This window comes from Protopterus annectens, chromosome 3.part1 (genome assembly GCF_019279795.1).
Source record: "Protopterus annectens isolate FY-2018-M chromosome 3.part1, PAN1.0, whole genome shotgun sequence".
In the NCBI taxonomy this organism is placed as follows: domain Eukaryota; kingdom Metazoa; phylum Chordata; order Ceratodontiformes; family Protopteridae; genus Protopterus; species Protopterus annectens.
The window spans coordinates 1,140,070,453-1,140,079,036 of NC_056732.1; positions in this window are offsets into that span (position 1 = coordinate 1,140,070,453).

Sequence of the window (8,584 nt, forward strand, 5' to 3'; positions counted from 1 at the left end):
CTGAGGAGAAAGGAAAGAGAGTGAGACATAAAGAAGGAAGAATGATAAGGAAACAAGACCGACACCTTTCTGTTTACTAAACAAGTCTCTGTGCAAATTATTTCAGAAACAACATGAGTTAAGCTACACTTTTGTTTATTTGTTTGTGTTGATTATGTGGTAAACAATACTACTTTGGAAGATTAAACAGTTAAACACATTAGACAGTGGACACAAGTTTATGTTGCTGAGGTAATGGTAGCAATGAAAGGGAAAATCATTTTGCTAAAAAAATATCTGCTACAAAATGTCTGCAATGTAAATACGAACAAAGAAAATAACAGTGAAGAATGTTTCACTTTTGGGGCTATAAACATCTCTTAAGGTATATCTAGGGATTTATTTTCTATATTGATGCTCAAGTGGTCTGTGACTGCAACAAGCAATTTATATTTATATCCCCTGAGTGTGTCCTGAACTCAAAATCATAATAATTTCCCTATAATATACTTCATATAAAAGAGTTTGGTAACATGAGGGTGGAAACAAGTTAAAATGTAATAGAAGTAATCATGCTTGTACATGATGATGAAGCCATTTTTAAGCAATGTGTTTCATTTAATGTTAAAAAATGAAATAGTGATAGAATGTCACCCCTGCAGAAGACTTTAAAATGCATATTCTCAGCATGTAGACAGTGTGAGCTTGTGGAAAACATATAACAACTCATTATTTCCTAAGTGCACTTGGGATGAAACTGAATACTGTTGTACCTTATCTTGTTAAACACCTCCTTACTCTCTTTTCCCTTCCAGAAAATAAAGTTTTTGCAGAATCTGGGTTACTATTTGTAAACAGCATATTAAAAATTCATTAATTAACTATAAAATACATGCTGAGAGAAAAGAATACATCCTTTAACAGAAAAGGATCCACCAGTGTTTGATCATGTAAGGAAAGTATGTGTAATGGACAAAGGAGACAAATGAAAAAATAAGTTACTTAACTGTGACTATATTATGGTATGATGCAGAAGAAATGCACTGACCCTGAAGATTAACATATGATATTAAAGGAACACTAGCATGCGATGGAAACTATCAAGGGAACAGCTAGAAGGTTAGCAGGTGACATAATATTGGATGTGGGTCATGCATTTTGAAACTTAATGAACCAAAGGTCTAAGTAATATTTAATATGCCCCTTGGGAAATATGCATTTGAAAGATTGTCATTTGAAATGTCTCATGTCCTTGAGAAAAGTCAAAGGTAAATGCCACAGATACTTAAACGTATAAAAGGTTTAGAACCACACAGAGATGTCATATTGATTAAGTAGCCATGCATGCAAAATCAGAATAATCAAATGAAAATGCTGAACACAACACAGGTATCACCCTTGACTGAATTATTAGCTGCTAAACAGTAGACTGGAAAATAAAAAAAGATTATATTGAATACATAGGGATCAACTCTGGGACTGTACCGATGGAGAAAATATAAAAATATGGTGCATATAACAATACTCCACATACCCGAGCTATACAAACTTATGGAAGGTAGAAAATGAAATATCAGTCAAAATAACTCCCCATTTGCCAGGTACTTACATGCTACTAATAGACTTGTAAGAAAAAAGTGTGAGGGTGGAAAACAAATATAAACTTTTTTTGTGAAGTGGGTGAAATTTTCAAGAGTTCCTAGTTCAGGTGCTTTGTAGTCTAAGGTAATCTACATATCTGAGAGCAAGGTACTGAAGTCTTAGTAGCACACCTAGTAAAACACACAGAAATTAAGCATCTGTATCACTATCCTAAATTGTATTATGGCACATTATACAGAAATTCAAGGGAAAATGCAGTTGTTTTGTGGAGGTGTACTAAACTGTATATTACTTTTTCACAGGTTGAAAATGTTTGCAGAAGTTGATACCGTAGTCCCCTAAAAACACAGAGCTTTTATTTTTTATATGGAATAACGGGTCTCCTTTAGAATCTCAAAAAACTGAAATACGGAATTTCAGTTTTCCGAGATTCTAATCCCGAATGCTCGAAATCGCGAAACACCAGAAGCGCGAAATTTGAAATCCCGACGTTCAGAGCTTCTGGTGTTGTGGTGTATGAATGGATGTAAGTGCAGATAAGTTTGTATGAGTGTGTAGGTTATGTGCTGTAGTGTATGGTAGTGTGTGTTTTGGTTGTGATGTGTGTGTGCAAGGGGCTGTGAAATGTGTGGGTGTGAGTTGCCTTTGTGTGTGTGATTGTGCGGTCTCAGAGTTAGAATATATAAGTAGGAGGGTGTGTGGGGGGTTTCTAGTGTAGGTTAGTTTTGTCTGTGTATGGGGGGCAGTTATGTGTATGTGAGTGTGTGTGTGTGTGTGTATGTAAGTGTCGGGATTTTGAATTTCACGGTTATGGGGATTCGGGATTGTGGTGTTTTCGGCTTTATGTTCTCCATATTCTAAAATTCGGTATTTCAGAATTTTGAGATTATAAAGTGAACCCGAAATAACACACATTGCAGAAGTAGGATTTATTTGCTCAGTGGAAAATAATAATAAAAAAAAAAAGCTTTTGATTTATCATATTACTCAACAGGTAATAAATAAATAACTAAAGAGGATTTAGCAGATTCAGTTATGGATAAAGATGATCTGTATACAAAGACACTGAAAGAGTACAAAACGGAAGCAGCACATAAAACCAGCTGCAAAATTAAAAGAAGCTATTGAAAGAGATATTCCTCTTTATGATCTTGAAATTAATAAGGACACTGATTTATGATTCTAAAAAATAAAATTTCAGTTTCATGAAATTAAATCTAGGAATTAAACCCAGGATATTAAATGCTAATTCTGGCCATTACCATGATTTCAGTATAATTGTCTTATGTTTCTATATATAAGCCAAATTAAAATAGATTTCACTTGCAGAGCAGTCAATAATTCAAACTGTCAGTATTATAAATAGTAAATATGAGAAAAAATACAACCTGTGATTAATATTTTATCTGACTAAAAATACAAAATTCTATTAAAATCCTGTGTTTTTTTCCAAGCCACAGATAGTCTCAATTCAGGGTTTTCCCAGTATTTTTCCTGGGACATTATTTTTGAATGCGATCATATCCACAACTGTGAAATCTAAGTCTATAAGTAACATCATGGAAAAGGAAAAGTTATTTTGAACATATGCATGTTATTCATGATGTGTAAAGTGCAAAATGTAGACTTGTTTCTTCTGGTTTGGCAATAGCAGATCAGTGACCTAGTTGTCATTACTAACACCTGTGCTTCCACAGAAATATTAAGCATGGGTCAATGTACTGTTATAAAATTCACAGACATGTATACTAGAGTGTAAAGTGCATTGTACAGCTTCCCACCTGTTGGAAGGCACTATTTAGACCCCGTTATTAGATAAAACTATTGAAAGTGCATTTGCTCCTTTCCAAATAATTCACTGTTCCTTGTTGGCTTTGCCTCTTTACTGAATGATAAACCATTACTAGTCCAGCAAAACAGAATTATCCCTTATTACTCTGAAAGCAAAGCACAGGTCTCCTGTTAAGTGCCCAAAAAACAGGGAAATTAGTGTAAGTGCTTGTAGTCTCCTGTGGTAGCTTGGAAATTTTAAGCCTGTGGTCCTTTTTTATGGCCACCTGAGGCCTTTAAAAGTGTTGGATGTCATGTGAAACAACAATGAGGAAAGCTTTGTTACATAGAATGTGCCCTTTGTAGACAAGGACATGGTATCCATAGCAACAGGAAGATTCAACTGCTATGAAGAAAGACCTTGGAGAAAATCTGGAAAATGTTACTACTAGAGGAACTCAGGTAGAGAGAAAGAGAGAGAGAGACCAGCACAAACTGTTTTCCAGCAGTAAAAGATAGAGCCAAAGGTATTTAGTTAAATGACAGTTTTTTTTTTGTTTGGAGTGTCCTGCCTTATTTGCACTTGTATATAGTAAATGGCATTAATTTTCTAAACATGGCTCATCTCAGCTGTATTAATCTTCTGCACTGGTGGATTGTGGTGGGTATTTTGGCACCAGTTACTAATGCCAAAGTCCTGAGACATATTGCTGCAAAGATGAGTATAATTTTCCCAAAATGAAAGAGAGACAGTGTTGTGTTTTGGTGCAACATTTTTGGGGTGATAACTATGTGGGGATGCATGCAACAAGATGAGTGCAGTACAACAATTACCACAGACCATTGCGACTATAGCCAAAGAGATGATCAGTGTAGCTAAGCCAATGCCTATCCAAAGAATAGTGCCCATGTTAAAACAACATAAACAATAAGAGAATTTTGAGTTGTACCTTAACACCTTCAAATGGTATGCCCAATAGTAGAGATGAGACTGGGCTGACTGGACCAGCTTCTTATCAGTCAAGTTATCTGGAGAACAGATGAGGAAATTCATGGATGTGTAGGGATCTGATTAAAACTACTCTGATTAAGCCAAAAAGGCTTTACTTGCAGAACTAGAGTTACCTCAGATACACAAGCTCACATTTTTCTTAGATGGACTTTTTCACATCACAAAATGGTAATGTTATGATTACCTCACCTAATGGGTATAAATATAATTATGCTATGGTTAGATCCTTTGGGTAACATGATATAACTAAAATGATGGACATGCTAGCGTCTAACAAATTAGCAAAATATTTATCTACTACTTTAAGAAAGTTTGCACGTGTGTGTGTGTGTGTGTGTGTGTGTGTGTGTGTGTGTGTGTGTGTGTGTGTATGTCTGTGTGTGTGTGCGCATGTGTGTGCATGTGTGCGTGTGTGCGTGTGTGTGTGTATGTGTGTGTGTGTGTGTGTGTGTGTGTGTGTGTGTGTGTGTGTGTGTGTGTGTGCGCGTGTGTCTGATCAACCCTAAAGGCTCTGAAATTTTTGTTGCTTTATTATAAACCATGTTATGACATGAAACTATATATAGAACTGAGCAGCCTAGACCTGGAGGAAAATCTGAGCCAAATATTGGGGTCATACAGAAGGTAACAGCTGTAGACATACTCAGTTTTAAATGTGGAAAACATTATGTAGCTAAACTTTGTGCTACATCAGTAACTCTTACACACGTGAGGGATGCCACTAACAATGTAATAACTATGGCGTGTAATGCATTATCTGCTAAGATGGTTCGGTCTGTATTCTGTAACTGTCCTGCAAAATGAAGTAATTGAAGTGTCTTAAATGATTGCAGAAAACTGCTAGATCTTTTAGACTCTGGTAGACAAAAGAGCAATAAGTGTATAAGAAGAAAAGTATTTTTATCAAAGCAATAGAAGTAGTATGCATTCATGGTGATAAGTCATAACATTCTATTACTCATCTAGAAGTACAGATGGTGTTTTTTTGTGTGGTAGGTAATTCATCATGCTGTTGTCATTCCCAAATTAACACATGACATGACCATAGGGAAAGATTTCTCCCCACTTAAGATATCATGGGAGCAATACAGGGAAAGTAGTTTGTTTATTTATTTATTTAGTTAGTTAAGATCATATATCATTCTAAGACCTATGGCAGTATACTCCTATAACAAGGTGACTTGCATGAATAGAATCTATAAAATGGGAAGAATGCACACAATAAAATATTGCAGTCTACTTTGACTGAGCAGATACAGTAGGAATAAGGGATTTACACAACAAAATATTACAGCTGGAAATGTTGAAAGGCAGAGAATAATGACATTGTCAACTAAAAATATTGCAAAAGAGGAAGTACAAGTATTCTTTCAGCTGAATAATGTTGCAAATCAGACAGCTTGACAGTGTTGTAAAGCAGGGAGTAAAAGTGATTAGCTAAACTAAAGAGAAGGAAGCATTTTCTGAGAAGACATTTTCTAAGGAAGTTAAGTTAGGAAAAGCACAAAATTCACATCTTGAGCTGTAATTTAACTGCTTGGTTAAGCTAAAATTGAAAGCATCAGAAATGGAGGATTCTAAGTAGGATGAAGGTGTTGATAGAGAAAAGTCTAACAATAAGAAAGATTTCACAAAACTAGATAAAGAGGGGAAAACAATGAATTGCCAGATGTTGAAATTTATTTCTCTCTGTGTTATACAGAGACATCAAATAAGGGAAGGCTCTAACCAACAGGCAACTGTAAGAAAGAAGAAAAGGAAAACTGAAGATAAATTCTGTTCTGAGATATTATTTGCAAAGGGAGAATGTGCTAGAGAGATAGGTTGAGAGAGACAGATTAAAAAAGAAATCAAAAGAGCATTTCTCATTCACATTGAGACAAAGGGAAAGCATTCTAGAGAAGAAAAAGGAACTGTGATGGTGGTGTTCAGTCAGTATGGCACAAAGGGTGATCCACATAATTGAGAGTTAAAGTAGATTGTAGTGAACACTAAGAAACATACAGTTCGGTGTTCTACCCTGGTCAATAAAATAGGAATAAACAGAAAGATACATACATTGTCTAATGATATTTATGTTGAGGCAAATGTAGAAGCTCTGAACAAGAAAGGAAACAAGAAATATTACATAAAACAGAGATAGCAATGGCATTGCAGAATACTGGTTTGAGTTACCTTTTTCTAGGAAAAGATATAGATACTATACCCCAAGGATTGTATTGGTAGATGAAGAGGCAATACTACCTCATGACAAGCTGATCCTGAAGAAACTCCACAAGTAGCTGACATTCAGATACGCTGGCTATATTTTAAGAAGGCATAGTGAGACAATGACACATATGGGAAGAAACTGAGCAAACTGTCTCTATGTCTTAGTTGTACTTTGATTTACAAAGTGACACTGCACAGATTTTATAATTCTAAAGTAACAGAACAGAGCAGCATTGTAACTGGCTCAAATGTTTTGGCCAAAACAGAGAGGGTAGATAGCTGATGTAGTTAGGATATGATATCTTGCACAGCAGCAGTTCAGAATCAGAGTGCCAGACTAAGAAATCCAACTTGTGTAATAGCCATGAGAAAGGTAATGGATGAAATCTGAAGTTTTTAATTGACAATAAGTGTAAAAAATCCACAGAAATCCCTAATACACAGTAAGACATTCAAAGAAAAGTGGTTGACTTGAAGGATATTGAAATTTTAGACAGTATGGATGCATCAGCTGTACAGAAGAGCATTAATGTGATCAAACAGGAAAGTGCCAGGGTTAAATGCTACGATGTCTGTATCAAAATTAATGATGGGCTACATGAAACATGTCATAAAGTGTGCAAGTAAAACTCAAAATGATAATTCAGTGAGTGTAATAAAAAATAGTTATGTTAGGCAAAATAAAATTTCACAGACAGCATTTCTTCTTTCTGAACAATACTGTACAATGCATTCCAGTAAATATGCTGACAAATGTAGAAAATATGAGTAAGACAGACACCTGGAAGCAAAGTACTTCAGAAAGAACAAATAGTGATGCTACTGAAGATTATGCAAAAATGTTAGAAACTTGGCACACAGGAAAATGTTTAGATAACAACACTTCACGGTATAAAATGCAATATGTGGGCACACCATTCTCTATGGGAAAAGGAATTTGAAATACCAATAAAGACATTAGCTATATATCTGCACTTGTAGACATTACAGCTGAAGCCGGATATCTGTTTTAGCCTAATGTGCTGCTGAATGAGTTCAGTAAGCAGAATTTATTGCCAGACTTCCAAAGAAATGAAAGACATCAGTTTCAGTGAGACCTAGTTGTCCTGTCATGGTAAGTTAAAGGTAAATGAAGTGCCTTGCTAAGGATGTATAATAAAATACAACAATCATGGAATTTAATGTTAGAGACCAAATGTTAGGTTTGGTTCTTGCAATATATGATAACATTTTCATTAAATTACAACCCCTTCCAAAATATTAGGTTCATAGATAAGTACTATGTGGAGCCAATTTCTCAAAGTTAAGAATCAAGCCACATTCCTTGTGTCTGTGAGGTGAACACTTTACCATTATGCAAACCCTATGCTTCTGGAAAAAAAAATGAATGAAACATACTACAGAGATAGAACAGTAGGGGAAAGCTAGGGAATGTATGCTATGTCACTTTTCTAAATCCACATAAGGAAGCACAGTCCTCTGTAGTTAGCTTAGCAGCAGAGAATAGTAAATTTGGTGAAGAAAAAGAATACTAACCTCTTTATTTGCAGTTCAGGTAAATGACACTATGTCTAACCACAGAAACAAGAACTAAAATGTTTCTGGTTGTTAACAAGGAGGTACTTTTGTGCTTTCATAACTAGTTGATAAAATGTATCTAAATCAAAAGTGTGGTAAGACTATTTCAGGGAAAATGGTTAGCTTACAGTTTAACAGAATGCCAAACCCCTGACGAAAGGCAATGCAAAACTTAGTATGAGAGGTATAAGTAAAGTAGAATAATAAAAGGGGACAATATCCCAATGCATGGTTTGGAGAAACTAATAAAAAGGATGGGTGTGTCAGGAGTTGTAAGCACACTAAATGAGCTACAGTCATTCAGAAGTGAAGTGATGCATTGGCCTCATCTAGTCCACAACAAAATGGATGTCTTGTTTGAGGCATAAAACTCACCCATTAGGCATGAAACTGATGGTTTTGATGGGATAACAATTGAAGTATAGCATGGTT